Source organism: Schistocerca nitens, chromosome 1 (assembly GCF_023898315.1).
Source record: "Schistocerca nitens isolate TAMUIC-IGC-003100 chromosome 1, iqSchNite1.1, whole genome shotgun sequence".
Lineage (NCBI taxonomy): Eukaryota > Metazoa > Arthropoda > Insecta > Orthoptera > Acrididae > Schistocerca > Schistocerca nitens.
In genome coordinates this window covers 450738106-450755178 of record NC_064614.1, presented here as the reverse complement: position 1 = coordinate 450755178, position 17073 = coordinate 450738106, and the positions used below count along the sequence as shown (strand labels likewise).

The window sequence follows — 17073 nt, the reverse complement described above, 5'->3', positions numbered from 1 at the left end:
CGTTAGTGGATTAACAAGTTCGTTGGGGCTGACGCTTATAAGCGTCCACATAAGCCCAGCCCAGTGCTGCTTACGAGCCAGTGCTGTAGACACACTGTATGAGTGTGAGTCTACAGGTGTATAATTCAGTCTAGTTTTGCAGCTGTGAATACGTGTTTTACGAAGAACGATGTCTCCGGGAACTTTTTGTGCCTACAGGTTTTTTTTTTTTTTTTTTTTTTTGGGGGGGGGGGGTTAGTTGTCTGTGATACACATTATTCTAACTGTGGCTCATCAAACTACATGGGGGTCTTCTAACACTAAAAGATTAGGAAGAGAAAAACATTCACTGCCGATAAGTAACTGAACGTATCAGAAATAGCGATTTTGAGATCGATGACAAATAATCGGAGGAGGGTTTCTGACACAGGCGCCGACTCCATGCGGTCTGAGGGGGCTCGAGCCCCCTTAAAAATTAGTTTGGGGGAGAGGGAGGCGAAGCCCCCCCCCACCAATAATTTTAGAAAATTATTAGTTATATTATGCTTTGTAACATCACAAAATTATGTGGAAATTTTTTGTTTTCCTTGTTTGACGATAGTTACTTTTTAGAACACATTCAGTAATGAGCTAAGGCAAATAATTATTACGGTAGTAAGCAAGTTAAGTGAAAACGAGTGGTGTGAATCATGATAGTGTTGCTAGGCGCAAACTGAGTGCGTATAGCACGTGTGACGGGACACGACACTACAACGCGACACGCACGTTCTGCACAAGTCGCGCGGCTCCAGCGCATATTGCGCCGCGTACACTACAAGTTATTTCGCACGCGCCGACTGGCGACGCTCTGCGCTGACAGAACCGAAGCGCGCGCAACCTGTTATATTTCTCAAACGATTTTACAGAAACTATTCACCGAAAATATTTGATTTTTGCTTACTTGCAGCGTTATATGTCAGCTTCGTGGCGTAGTGCCTATCATCTCGCTAATGGCCATTCTTATTGTGATGTACACATTTTAGTAAGACACTACGCAAAACTCAAAAAGTTTGCAACGAAAATTAGGGGTCGCTACGATTTTGCATTTGGTGCGTATTACACCGTATGTTGCTGCCTATGAAATTTAGCTAACATGTTGAATTGTTTAGACTTAGGAGGAGGTCTCTAACTGCCTCCGATCTCTAGAAAATGGATCCTATGTAGCGCGCTCACTTCCGATCTCACGCCCTCGAGAATGAAATACTTGCAACATCTCTCATACCTCCTAAACCGCTCGAGACATCGAAACGAAAGTTTGTCGAATGATAGCACACAAGGAGGAGAGTCTTTTGCCAATTCTTAAACACACGGAACTTTCTTATCTATGGCGATATATCAGTACTTATACTTCCCTTTTTATTTATTTCACTCCAGTGTAATTTTTTAACAGTTATCAACAACTAGCGAAACAAGAGCTTCCTAGTATGAAAATAAACAAGAAATTTCTTTTTTGTGCTACTGCAAACCGACACTATGAGGTTTTTTCGTAACCTATTGAGCACTGTGATTGCCAATTACTTGTTTAATGAGGCACTCTGTTTCGGAACTCTGTCGCAATAGCTGCTGTGAGATGAGTTTGGCAAATTACACTGTGACAAAGAAAGTACAATTAAACCTGTCACCAAGAGAAATGTGGCCGTTATTCATAAACGGTGATGCTTCTTCGAATAAGAAAAGGTTTACAACTCACACAAAAATAGATTGCCGATTCAGTTGGAATTTTGGTGGAATCCCCGTAAACCATCGTATTTGTAACACTGAGCGACTGTAATGGAAACTTACCAAAATATTTTATTCCTTCTCTTGATCTGAGCTGTATTAAAATAATGACGAGCGTTCCTTCAGGTGGAATGATAGGCACATGCAGATACTGTTAACTCACCTACGGCTTGCCTAAGTGACAATGTGTGATCCCGAATAAAATAGTTGTTATTGAAAAAAGTAAACAATTGATCTGTCGCACAACACAATGATCAATGTATTGTCAGCAGCGGAGGATAATGCGCGCGACAGGAATGCAGAAGCAGCCATGTGTGTCTTGTGAGCTGTTTTAGAAAAATGTTGTCATGAAAGTAGATCTGCCTTTGTCAGCAGTTCATTTCAACAAATTAAATATATCTAATCATGACACTCTTTTAGGATATTCTTACTTTCGTAACCATTTTCTTCATTTGTGTAGCCTGTTGTATAATTAGTTTATTGATGCTGATCATGTGCATGCAACAATTGAAATGCTTTTTCTCATCACGGCGAACCAATTAAAACATTGTTATATTACATTGTTACATCCATATCCAAGTAATCACTGTGAGACTTCTTTACTTCAGATCTTGGACGCTTTTTACCAGGAGCACAAAGAGGTCACACCTGTGGAGATTATCGCTTTCCAAATTTTTCTGACAGATCGTACAGACACGCAAGCATACTAGGCAGTGAGAAGATAACCTTGTTTTACTTTCCTACCTTGCTTCTTAATCACATGACTTTATAATATTCCTTGCTTCCTTATTCTCTACCCTGTGTCCTTTCTTGCGATCTGAAAACATCGCGGAGGCATATGATAGAATTCCAGCGGCCAATGGTTCGCCAATCACTGAAGTATGCATTTTTCTTGACAGAAGGAAAGCAAAACAAAACTATAGAGATACAAATAACAGAAAAGTATAATGTACTAACGAAAAAAGCTGGAGCGTTTAAATGACGAAACATTTTTCTATTATGGTTGACGAAACAAGTGATTCTTCGATTTACGAGCAAGTGTCGTTTTGTATTCGTACTGTCGATGATTCCTTAATCAACAATGAAGACTTTATTGGCTTATTCTAAACCCCCAACATTGAATCACAACCTCTGTTCAGTATTTTAAAAGACGTTTTTGCTCGTCTTGATTTGTCAATGGATAACTTACAATAACAGTGCTATGATGGTGCCTTGAATATGAGAGGTAAGTTCAAAGGACTAAAAACGTTAGTTTTGGGTATACAACCAAAAGCTTGCTTGTACACTGCACTGCTCACAGTTTAGACTTGGCAGTTGTAGATAGTCTCCGCCATCTTACGTCTATGAGGGATATTACGGCTTTAGCCAAGGACTTAATAAATACTGTAAGAGAATCCAACAAAAGGATGGGACTTATCAAAAGGATACGCTGTGAGAGCGCCAATGACCAAGCTGGTCTACGATCCCTTTGCCCGACTCGATGGACTATGCAAGCTTCTTGTATCTTGAGAATACTGAAAAACTTTGAAGAACTTCTAGGGTTTTTGAAACATTTTCTGCAGAGGACAAAACAGAGGCAGGTTAAAAATGTGCAGGCTACCTTGAGTCAATGTTACAATTCAAGACTTATTTCTTTTTACGTCTTTATTGCCATGCAGTGAAACCAGTAGAGGATGTCAATGAAAAAGTTAATGCCTTCATCTAAGTGTCGCTGATCCGGAGAAAATATATGAGGGCTTGATTTGTATATTGAATGGAAGGCGTAATAGTTTTGAACACTTTTGGGAATTGTGTTTAAAAGAAAAACCTTCACAAGTTGATGATCCTTCGCTTCCTCGGAATCGAAGTATACCAAAGAAGTATGAAAACAACGAAGCCAGCTCACCGTACACTTTCAAAACCCCAAATGAATACTACGAAGCTATTTACATTGAAGTTGTGAAACGAAGCGATCTTGCATTACTGAGCGGTTTGCTTCAACTGGACTCACACAGGTCATTGCAGTTGAACAAGAGTGCTTGCTTTTAGTAAACAGAGGTGAAACAAATTTGGAAAAATCAACTGAGTTTTTCAGAAATGAGCTAGACATTGAGAGACTGCGCTTACACTTGAACATATTAGCCGATATCGCTAATAAAAAACAACTGGTCTTAAAAAAACATGTCTGATGTAAGAAAGTACATTACACAAGAGCCTGCAGTTGGAGAAATGTTATGTGAAGTAGTGAAGTGCTTAAGCTTCTCCAAGTAGTTCCAATCACGACAGCAACAGCAGAACAGCCATTTAGCGCCCTTACATCTGAAGTCATATATCCGATCAACAATGGGACAGAAGCGATTGAACAACTTGGCTGCTCTTCATGCCCACCGAGATGTTTCGGATGAATTGGATATCCGACCAGTCATCAACGACTTTATATTCAGTAATCCAGTCAGGCGGTCAACATTTGCACCTTTCTAAGGACACTCTAGCCCTCATAATGGCATTTACAGCAATATTAAAAATCTTTATAAAATAGAGGATTAAATACATACATAATGTTAAATTTTCAGTTTCCAAATATTAGTACTAGTTCAGTACTGTATTTCTATATTACTATAGTACTGTATTAGTAATTTTCAAATACTTAAATACTTTTAGGGTGTAAGACCCAATTAAAACCCGCCATTTACATACTTTTTGACTGAAAGTATTAGGCATATTGTATTAATTTTATTAGCTGTATTAAAGCATTAATTTTGAGACATTGTTTTATTTAATGAACCCTGAACCTTATTCAAAGTAAGTTTAAATTAGCTATTTCACTTATTAATCAAAGTGCTAATACTGTGCGACAGCAATATTTTATGTTTTATTCTTTTAATGATAGTTTGGGATTTATTTAAATATAATTTCAGTCTTTTCAGAGCTATATATGCACTGCTCTGTAACAGTCTGAAAGCATGATTATTACTGTAAATTAAATTAGCTTTGTATGAAAATACCGTGAGGTTTTTTTTTTTTCCAAAGCCAAATAATGTGTCAGGCTTGTCGGGTTTCGCAGAGTGTCGAGTTATCGAGAGACCAGTTTTCGGGGTTCTAATGTTGATCATATGACTCTCAAATGCTCAGAAAACTTTAAAATTCACTATTTTTCATCTAAAATTTAGAAAATTTCCCGTGGCAAGACCCCCGTATGCCCCCCCCCCCCCCTGCAATATAAGTCGGCGCCCCTGACTGCTGGAATCTCGAGAACGCAGAAAATTGCAAAGTGATGATAGTGTGGAAGCAGAGCATTCAAATATATTTCGTGAAAGTGCAGATTCGGAAAATTCGGACAGTGATGGTGATGTAATCGCTGATAATGAAGAACCCGTGCCCGTATATGTTAATAAATCAGTGAGAGTTGGCATGATGAATCACATGATATCCAGTATCATCTGCTTACGAACGAGAATGGTTATTTATTCCATCCTACTAGCAATAAAACACTGGATTTCTTTAGGATACTGCTTAACAGATGATATACTCCAGAGCATCGTTGATGAAACAAACGATAACGCTCTGAATATATCTCTGAGCGATAATATGACGAAACAGGTTTTGGATTCGTAGCAGGTGACCTGTTGGTATAGACGAAATATTTGTCTTCCTGGGTATTTCATTTTATACGCGTAAAGTGAACTCCGTCCTGTTATAGTAACTGGTCAACAATGAAAATACACTCCTGGAAATGGAAAAAAGAACACATTGACACCGGTGTGTCAGACCCACCATACTTGCTCCGGACACTGCGAGAGGGCTGTACAAGCAATGATCACACGCACGGCACAGCGGACACACCAGGAACCGCGGTGTTGGCCGTCGAATGGCGCTAGCTGCGCAGCATTTGTGCACCGCCGCCGTCAGTGTCAGCCAGTTTGCCGTGGCATACGGAGCTCCATCGCAGTCTTTAACACTGGTACTTTTTAGCATGCCGCGACAGCGTGGACGTGAACCGTATGTGCAGTTGACGGACTTTGAGCGAGGGCGTATAGTGGGCATGCGGGAGGCCGGGTGGACGTACCGCCGAATTGCTCAACACGTGGGGCGTGAGGTCTCCACAGTACATCGATGTTGTCGCCAGTGGTCGGCGGAAGGTGCACGTGCCCGTCGACCTGGGACCGGACCGCAGCGACGCACGGATGCACGCCAAGACCGTAGGATCCTACGCAGTGCCGTAGGGGACCGCACCGCCACTTCCCAGCAAATTAGGGACACTGTTGCTCCTGGGGTATCGGCGAGGACCATTCGCAACCGTCTCCATGAAGCTGGGCTACGGTCCCGCACACCGTTAGGCCGTCTTCCGCTCACGCCCCAACATCGTGCAGCCCGCCTCCAGTAGTGTCGCGACAGGCGTGAATGGAGGGACGAATGGAGACGTGTCGTCTTCAGCGATGAGAGTCGCTTCTGCCTTGGTGCCAATGATGGTCGTATGCGTGTTTGGCGCCGTGCAGGTGAGCGCCACAATCAGGACTGCATACGACCGAGGCACACAGGGCCAACACCCGGCATCATGGTGTGGGGAGCGATCTCCTACACTGGCCGTACACCACTGATGATCGTCGAGGGGACACTGAATAGTGCACGGTACATCCAAACCGTCATCGAACCCATCGTTCTACCATTCCTAGACCGGCAAGGGAACTTGCTGTTCCAACAGGACAATGCACGTCCGCATGTATCCCGTGCCACCCAACGTGCTCTAGAAGGTGTAAGTCAACTACCCTGGCCAGCAAGATCTCCGGATCTGTCCCCCATTGAGCATGTTTGGGACTGGATAAAGCGTCGTCTCACGCGGTCTGCACGTCCAGCACGAACGCTGGTCCAACTGAGGCGCCAGGTGGAAATGGCATGGCAAGCCGTTCCACAGGACTACATCCAGCATCTCTACGATCGTCTCCATGGGAGAATAGCAGCCTGCATTGCTGCGAAAGGTGGATATACACTGTACTAGTGCCGACATTGTGCATGCTCTGTTGCCTGTGTCTATGTGCCTGTGGTTCTGTCAGTGTGATCATGTGATGTATCTGACCCCAGGAATGTGTCAATAAAGTTTCCCCTTCCTGGGACAATGAATTCACGGTGTTCTTATTTCAATTTCCAGGAGTATATTTCCCACTTGAAAATAGCTGTTTTTGATGCGTTTCATCATGGAAAAAATCGAAAATGTAAAAAAACTTTCATTTAGCTCTTGCTTCTCAGATACAGCCCATTTATATGGATAATTTTTACGAAATTAGACGTCTGGAGATAGTGTTGGCACAACTGAGCACAGCAGTGATGTGTTATGGGTAATTTTTGTGATTAGTAGGAGTATTTGTAACCTAGAGATAAGCCATATGTTAGCACAACTGCATGCAGGAATCATCAGTAAGGCTTGCTAATGGTTTGCGTAACTTGTCATTCTCGCTACGTTCTGTGACATCTCATTTCAGGTATTGAATTATAATGAGTTTCGTTTAGTTTCTGTGTAAATGTGAGATATTATTTATCCCGAACAAACCAACCTTTTGTTTTTGTTTCAGGTTACACAGAATCCAGGATGTCACGTAACTGTCAAAATTCTCTTGACAATTTGTGTCATTCTTATTATGCAAAATTGTTAAGGCTTTCGTGGCCACTTGTTGACAAACTGCCTATTGGCTTCTGTCTCGGGTTCTTCGGCCGACGTTCATCTAATGATTTTTCTGACGTTTCGCCAGCACGAGTGGCTGGCATTGTCAAAGCTTCACCCTCCATTGCCGGTGGTGAACTGGAGGCGAGCTCGCGGCCGCAGACTATATGTACCTGGCGCGCCAACGTCCGAGGGCTTCTCCGCGGTCATTTCCGGTGCGGTTCTCCTCTTGCTACCTGCGACGGTCGTTCGCTGCAGTACGGGAAGCCAGGATCCGTTTACCCTAAGGCTTTCCTCTTTCTTGTTGAAACTGTTCGCGTGTTTTTGGATTTCTACAGCTTCTCTGAACAAGCGCGTGTGATAGTGCTTCTCTACAGCCAGAACTTCCGTGTCGGCGAATTTTATTACGTGGTCGGTCTCATTCAGTGCGTGTTCTGCCACGGCCGATTTCTCCACCTGCCCCAACCTGCAATGTCGCTTATGCTCTTTGATCCTGGTGTTAATGGATCGTCCAGTCATTCCGACATAAACTTTTCCGCATGTGCAAGGTATACGGTATATTCCCGACATTGCAAGTGGGTCTCTTTTCTCCTTCGCCGATCTAAGACACTCTTTGATCTTCCTTGTCGGTTTGAAAATCGTCTTTACGCCGTGTTTGCGCAATATACGGCCGATTCTGTCCGTCACTCTGGGAATGTATGGCAGAAAGGCCGTACCCGACATTTCTTTTTCTGGTTCCTTACTTCGCCGAGTGTTTGGCTCTGTTACACTTCTAATGTAATTTGTGGAGTACCCATTGCTCCTCAGAACAGTTTCCAGGTGTTGCATTTCTCGTTTGAGGTGTTGAGGCTCACATATTCGTCCTGCTCTCGTTACGAGCGTACTAATCATGCCTCTTTTCTGGCTCGGGTGGTGGTTGGACAGTTTGTGGAGGTATCGGTCCGTGTGTGTCGGTTTTCGATACACGCTGTGTCCCAGGTTTTCGCCGTCCCTTGTGACCAGCACATCTAGAAATGGCAGTTTCCTGTCCTTTTCTACCTCCATGGTAAATGTTATGTTGGCATGGAGGCTGTTCAAGTGTCTCAGGAATTCACCGAGCTGTTCTTCACCATGGCTCCACACCACGAAAGTATCATCGACGTACCTGTACCACACCTTAGGTTTGCAAGTCGCCGAGTCCAGTGCCTGTGCTTCGAATTGTTCCATGAAGAAGTTGGCCACCACTGGACTGAGAGGACTACCCATGGCGACGCCTTCCAGCTGTTCGTAGAAATCGCCATTCCACGTGAAATAGCTCGTGGTGAGACATGCATGGAAGAGCTTTTTGATGTCTTGCGGGAACATGGAACCGATGTGCTCCAGAGCGTCGCTGAGTGGCACTTTCGTAAATAACGAAACAACATCAAAACTGACCAGGATGTCGTTTGGCGCAAGTTTCAGTTTCTTCAGCTTCTCAATGAAATGTCCTTTATGTGTCGGTCTTTCCCACGTGTGGCTGTAGCAGAGAGGCCAAGTGTTTCGCCAGTTTATACGTTGGTGAGCCAGGAGCGCTAACGATCGGTCTCAGTGGAACGTTGTTCTTATGGATCTTGGGTAATCCATACAGCCGAGGTGATAGGGCTTCTGTGTTGCGCAGGTTTCTCTGTATGTCCGCCGGCAGAGAAGACGCCTTGATTAATCGATTCGTATTCCGAGTGATACGCTGCGTCGGATCTGCGCTTAGTTTGCGCCAAACGACATCCTGGTCAGTTTTGATGTTGTTTCGTTATTTACGAAAGTGCCACTCAGCGACGCTCTGGAGCACATCGGTTCCATGTTCCCGCAAGACATCAAAAAGCTCTTCCATGCATGTCTCACCACGAGCTATTTCACGTGGAATGGCGATTTCTACGAACAGCTGGAAGGCGTCGCCATGGGTAGTCCTCTCAGTCCAGTGGTGGCCAACTTCTTCATGGAACAATTCGAAGCACAGGCACTGGACTCGGCGACTTGCAAACCTAAGGTGTGGTACAGGTACGTCGATGATACTTTCGTGGTGTGGAGCCATGGTGAAGAACAGCTCGGTGAATTCCTGAGACACTTGAACAGCCTCCATGCCAACATAACATTTACCATGGAGGTAGAAAAGGACAGGAAACTGCCATTTCTAGATGTGCTGGTCACAAGGGACGGCGAAAACCTGGGACACAGCGTGTATCGAAAACCGACACACACGGACCGATACCTCCACAAACTGTCCAACCACCACCCGAGCCAGAAAAGAGGCATGATTAGTACGCTCGTAACGAGAGCAGGACGAATATGTGAGCCTCAACACCTCAAACGAGAAATGCAACACCTGGAAACTGTTCTGAGGAGCAATGGGTACTCCACAAATTACATTAGAAGTGTAACAGAGCCAAACACTCGGCGAAGTAAGGAACCAGAAAAAGAAATGTCGGGTACGGCCTTTCTGCCATACATTCCCAGAGTGACGGACAGAATCGGCCGTATATTGCGCAAACACGGCGTAAAGACGATTTTCAAACCGACAAGGAAGATCAAAGAGTGTCTTAGATCGGCGAAGGAGAAAAGAGACCCACTTGCAATGTCGGGAATATACCGTATACCTTGCACATGCGGAAAAGTTTATGTCGGAATGACTGGACGATCCATTAACACCAGGATCAAAGAGCATAAGCGACATTGCAGGTTGGGGCAGGTGGAGAAATCGGCCGTGGCAGAACACGCACTGAATGAGACCGACCACGTAATAAAATTCGCCGACACGGAAGTTCTGGCTGTAGAGAAGCACTATCACACGCGCTTGTTCAGAGAAGCTGTAGAAATCCAAAAACACGCGAACAGTTTCAACAAGAAAGAGGAAAGCCTTAAGGTAAACGGATCCTGGCTTCCCGTACTGCAGCGAACGACCGTCGCAGGTAGCAAGAGGAGAACCGCACCGGAAATGACCGCGGAGAAGCCCTCGGACGTTGGCGCGCCAGGTACATATAGTCTGCGGCCGCGAGCTCGCCTCCAGTTCACCACCGGCAATGGAGGGTGAAGCTTTGACAATGCCAGCCACTCGTGCTGGCGAAACGTCAGAAAAATCATTAGATGAACGTCGGCCGAAGAACCCGAGACAGAAGCCAATAGGCAGTTTGTCATTCTTATTATGCTTCGTGATGTTAGCTCTATATAGCTAGTTTTAGGTATTGTATTGAATTTATTTTACTGTGGGTGTAAATTTAAGACACCATTTATTCTGAAAAAAAAATCAAGTTTTTGTTTCTGCTTCAAGTTATGTAGAATCCAGGATGCCACGTAGTTGCCAAACTCTTTGACAATTTTTTTCATGTGTGTGGCGAGGTGACATTTTCTCCACAGAAACTTCGAATTACTCCAAATATAAAGACAGCATATCACCACTATTTTGGGATGCAATCAGGAAATCTGGACAAGTTCTGTGCATCGCATACAATCTGCAATACGTATGATATGGACCTACGTGGATCGTTAAATAAAAACGTTCGTTAAATGCCGTTTGCCTTCTCAGTGACTTAGAGAGAGCCTCCATTTCACATAAACGATTGCTATTTCTGCATGATACGCCCCCTGTAGCATGGCATTCCTAGAAAAATGAAGCCATTCGACAAGTACCACATGGAGACGTTCTGCCTCACGGTTGTTTAGGGTATGATAAAGATCATACGTACACCACTATTTCAACTCCTGTATGGTTAGCGTTGCCATATCTTGCTGAGACCTAGTCGGGACACTTCGTGATTGGGGAGGGGGATAAAGTAAAAAAAAATTATTTAATATACGAGAGTAATCCCAAAAGTATGGGTCAAAATACCTCTGAGCACTATGGGACTTAACTTCTGAGGTCATCAGTCCCCTAGAACTTAGAACTACTTAAACCTAACTAACCTAAGGACATCACACACATCCATGCCCGAGGCAGGATTCGAACCTGCGACCGTAGCGGTCGCGCGGTTCCAGACTGTAGCGCCTAGAACAGCTTGGCCACTCCGGCCGGCCCAAAAGTATGGTCTTCTATTCTTTTATAAGTACAGAACTCCGTTTGTGTGGCAGTTGGTCACACTGTTATGAAGAGTGCTTCACGCGCTGTGTGTAAACATGCGCAAGCCGCGCTGAGGCGCTCAGTCTTGGCTTGGCAGCCGTTGGATGTCACCGCCAAGTGCGAATTGCGCGCAGTTATTCGGTTTTTGAACGCAAAGGGCACTGCGCCGATTGAAATCCATCGCCACTTGGAGGAATTGTATGGTGAGTCGTGCACGAATGTCAAAAATGTTCGTAAGTGGTGTAGAGAGTTTGCAGCTGGTCGGACCGAAATTCACGACAAACAAAGGAGCGGGAGACCGTAAATTTCTGAGGAGACAGTGTTGAAGGCTGAGCAAAGCATGCGTGGAGATCGGCGGATCACCCTAGATGATCTTTACCTTTGGACGTTTGTTCCTGAGGTTTCCCGAAGCACAGCTCACAGAATTTTAACGGAAACATTGAATTACCGGAAAGTGTGCGCAAGATGGGTGCCACGCATGCTTACTGAAGACCACATGCGGCAACGAGTTGATGCTTCCCGGGCATTTCTTCACCGCCTTGCATCCGAACAGGACAACTTTCTGGACTGAATTGTCACGGGTGACGAAACCTGGGCATACCACTGTACACCTGAGTCCAAGCAACAATCACGCCAGTGGCGGCATCCTTCTCCGCCAAAGCCGCGGAAATTCAAACAAACACAATCTGCCGGCAAAGTCATGGCAACCGTTTTTTGGGATCGGAAAGGGGTATTGTTGGTCGACTTTATGCCCACTGGGACCACAATTAACGCTGACAGGTACTGTGATACTCTGAAAAAACTCAAACGGGCAATTCAGAACCGGCGAAGAGGAATGTTGAGCAAGGGCGTACACATTCTCCATGACAACGCTCGCCCACACATCGCTCGGCAAACCGTTGCACTCCTGCAACAGTTTCAGTGGAACATCATCATCCACCCACCCTATAGTTCTGACTTGACGCCCCGTGACTACCACCTGTTCCCTTGGTTAAAAGAACATTTGGCCGGAAAGCGATTCAGCTCCAACGACTAGGTGAAAGAAGAGGTTCATAACTTTCTGAACAGCATGGCGGCGAGCTGGTATGACATGGGCATACAAAAACTGCCACAGCGCCCACAAAAATACATCGACAGAAATGGTGATTATGTCGAAAAAAAGCTAAATGTTCAAGTTGTAAACTGATGTAAACCATTATAGAAACAAACCGGCCTATGTACTCATAAAAAATAGACCTTACTTTTGGGATTACCTTCGTAATTCTTCCGTATGGCGCTGTTTAAGTAGTTCTGGCCTCGTACTACTTTAGAAGTCTATTATATTCTCGAATAATGGCGCTAGGTCCAGAGGGTGCTTACATCGTCGATATAGGATACGCAGCATGCAACGCCATCTGTGAGACGGCCTTGTCAACATAACACTCATTGACATAGAACTAACTGAGGCTGCGCTTACATGTTCGCTAATAGATGGCATTACTTCAGTGCTTGAACTAAGCTCGTAACAGTATTTTGCAAAATCGGTACAAAATAGGTCTTGTCGGGATGTCGGCGCAAGAAGGTCCATAACGGTGACGGTCCCGATACAGCGGGAAAGATTATACACAAATTTATTTTGGGGTTTTACCTTCTAAACGAGAAACCGTTACGAAACAAATCAACACTGCATACATTACAGGTTACTATCGAGCGGTTACGAAACACAACGACAATGATCTACGCTTGTGTTAAGATTCCTTAGCTGATTGTAAGAGCGTCCTCCGATACATGCGCCTCGCAAAGGACGTTGTTGTGGAGTGAAGTTCACTTTAGTGCTGTGTGTCATTACAGTTCGGCTTCGTACTTAAATATTTAACCAAAAATGGATTTCGGCTGGGTGCTTCCTGTAGTGTGATTCCTCATTACACGTGCTTATACCGGCAGCTGTGCTGTGAGCTGTTTGGTTCAAATGGCTCTGAGCACTATGGGACTTAACTTCTGAGGTCATCAGTCCCCTAGAACTTAGAACTACTTAAACCTAAACCAGACTGTAGCGCCTAGAACCGCTCGGCCACTCCGGCCGGCTTGTGAGCTGTTTAACAATGATTCTAAGCTCATGTGCTCTAGTTCGGTGTGTGTTGTTAAACAACACAACACTTACATCTTGTGTTAATTTGTGTAATTTATTAAGCGGGTGTAAAGTAGTAATGAAAAGATTTGAAGTGTGTCTGTAAAGTAACTAAGCGAACAGCTTCGTACTCTCTCCTTAAGAAATTGGGGACATCAACGTAATGCGTCACTAGGCAGAATGATTTAGCTTTGCTGTCCATCTCAAATGTTTCCAGAACCAGCCGGCCGGGGTGGCCGTGCGGTTCTAGGCGCTACAGTCTGGAACCGCGTGACCGCTACGGTCGCAGGTTCGAATCCTGCCTCGGGCATGGATGTGTGTGATGTCCTTAGGTTAGTTGATGACCTCAGAAGTTAAGTCCCATAGTGCTCAGAGCCATTTGAACCATTTTTTTCCAGAACCATTCAGAATATAGTAATTTTGTTTTCACGCATACGAACTGAGAGAAAGTCCCCACTAAACGACGTATAGTATCTTTTCTGAAAGTGATTGAGAGTTCCATTTGAAAAAACGAAGGTGATGCCGATATCCCTATAATGAATATACCTATGAAAAAAGACTGTACGACATTTAGAGAGAATTTGTTTTTCGCTTCGTTTATGTTAAAACAGAATTACGATATCGTCGCTTGTAGTTCGACACGAATATATTTTAGGAAAAACTTGTCTGGATGACGCGGATGTGAGTTTTCGAACTAGTCCATGCAACAGAATCTTTGGAATTATCAGAAGCTAGTGATTTGTCCATAAAAGGTCCCTCATTGAATTACGTTCTTCATGGTCAGTCTTTATGTGACGTTGCTCCATATTTAGCTCACTACACACTTAGTTACCCACTTACCTCTCGGCGTTCATACATCGTGAAGATCATGGGTCAGCTGCACAAGATACTTCCACGCATTATATGCTTAACTTTTTATCATCCAGTTATCTTCGAGGCCGAGCAGTTGTGTGTTTTATGTTATTTTCCACGACTTCGTGGGACTATGTGATCAAAAGAAATCTGATCATGTGGTGGGACACTACACTAAATTTAAACAACTAAAATGTAACAAAGAAACAAGGAAAACGAAAACGAAAGATTTGTAACAGTATACACAAATAATTAGCAGATTATGTAGCGAAAAGATCTAAAGCTCTGAAAAGAAGTACGGCAAGTACAAAAGGAGTGAGCCACATCGAGGGCTTTTAATTTAGGTTTGGAAACCTTGGACTGTTCACTAAATTTATCAGTTCCTGCAGAATGGGGCGGCGCTACTCTTCATTGCTCAAAGAAAAGTTTTCCAAATGCAAATAATTTTTCCGTCGAGTGTTCACAGAATGAATACTGGAGTAATTTTCTTACGAGTCTATGTCATTATGTTTTCAACTACACTGCCTGACAAAAAATAGTAAAGCGTCCAGAAGACACGGTCGGATTTCAGTGTAACTTCGTATACGTACACCCCATCGGCAGGTATATAGACGAATAGAGTTACAATTCTCTGTGACACTCACCAGAGTGCATCAGTGTTGTTTCTATTTAGCGTTATTACCAGACCTTTTAGGGTATATAAGGGTAATCAACAGCATCAGATGTTGAGTGATGACGGTTAAGCACATGGGGGTGCCACGAGTCCGTATGAGAAAGCGTTAAGCATCCAACAGAGTTTGACAGGAGCCTCATTCTGAGTGTGCACTTTGCCAACTGGTCGAATCGTCCAATCCATATTTTGGGGGCATTCAGATAATGGCCCAGTGTTGGGCAGCGTGGAGATGTGAGCGCCGGTATAATCGACGTCAAGGTTCCAGTCGGCCACGTGTGACCACCATAATGGAGGATTGCCGTGTTGTGCACATCGTAAGACCTTCACATCTGCGCTCGCCATCCGAGAACAAGTAATGGACTCGTCGCAACATTCTGTGTCATCCCACAGTATTGGCTGGGGACTAGCAGCAGCCAGACTAGGGTACTGGCACATATAAAAGCTACTGTTGACGTCACAACACAAAAGGCGCCGTTAAGTGTGGTGTCGTGATCGGGAAGCGTGGACTGCTGTCGAAAGGCGTCGCATTGTGTTTTGCGAAGAATCGCGGTTCTGTTCTACCCTGGATGATCGTCTTCGGTGAGTATGGCGGTGACCTGAGGAGAGGTGTCACTCGTGAAATGTACTGGAGAATGTAAGATGTCTAGACAACGAACTGGCCACGGCAACAGTCGAATGGTCGAGGCATGCCAGGACAACACAAGCAACATGCAGTCTTGTGTTATCTTGATGATGTCATTGCTACCTCGAAGATAGAGCACATCCATGGGCTATGTTATCGCTGCCGTCTAGGCAAACCACCTTTGATCGTCTTGTGTTTCCAATGACGTCCTATACAGTCATGTTAGGTACTGGGCTTCTGTGACGATGACGAATGCAATCTGGCACATGGATATGTGCATATTGATGCTTTATACAGAAGTGTGACTCGTCTGAAAAGGGACGTGGCACCACTCCTGGGTCCAGCAATGCCGTTGCGCGAACTACTGCCAGCGCTCTTGCTTCTGCTGCCGAGTCAACGAGAGCCTCGACAGTGCTCGTTGTGATGACGATCCCTAGTCCGCCAGGCATCATTGCACTGTCCGCGTAGGTTCTTGGCTTACTGAAAGCAAGGAGGTACGTGACGTGACTAAGACTGTACACAGCCAAGGAGCGCTCTCGGGCGCTAATCGCTGGGGTCATTGCGATCCTGTACGATGTTGAGCATGGTCTTCCTGAAAGCTCAGCTTCCATATTCATGGACAGCCGTGGAATTCTGAACAACAGCAACATCACAGAGCAATAAGTTCCAGCCTTGATAGGGCCACTATGAAATTCCGACACCTATCGGTAAATATTTCACCCACTGACATGTGATACACATCGAAGTGACAAAAGTCAAGGGCTAACGATATGCACTTATACAGATGGCGGTAGTATCCTGTACACAAGGTATAAAAGGACAGTACATTGGCGGAAAAGACATTTGTGCTCAGGTGATTCATGCCAAGAGGTTTCTCATGTGATAGTATGGCTGGGCGACGGGAATTAACAGACTTTGAAGACGGAATGGCAGTTGGAGATAGACGGCCGGCCGCTGTGGCCGAGCGGCTCTAGGCGCTTCAGTCTGGAACCGCGCGACCGCTACGGTCGCAGGTTCGAATCCTGCATCGGGCATGGATGTGTGTCCTTAGGTTAGTTAGGTTTAAGTAGTTCTAAGTTCTAGGGGACTGATGACTTCAGATATTGAGTCCCGTAGTGCTCAGAGCCATTTGTACCATTTGGAGATAGACGCACCGGCCATTCCGTTTCGGAAATAGTTAGGAATTCAATATTCCGAGATCTGCAGCGTCAAGAGTGTGCCGAGAGTACCAAATTTCAGTCATTACCTCTCACCACGGACAACGCAGTGGCCGACGGCCATCACTTAACGACCGAGAACAGCGGCGTTTGCGCAGAGGAATTGTCAGTGCTAACAGACAAGTATCACTGCATGAAATAACGGCAGAAATCAATGTGGGATG

The 17073-nt window shown here is 44.8% G+C and overlaps 1 long non-coding RNA gene across 1 annotated transcript in view; it reads left to right on the top strand.

Moving 5' to 3' along the window:
* The window catches only part of LOC126235963 (uncharacterized), a 40644-nt gene that overhangs the window by 10406 nt on the left and 13165 nt on the right, over positions 1-17073 (top strand). The window lies entirely within an intron of this gene.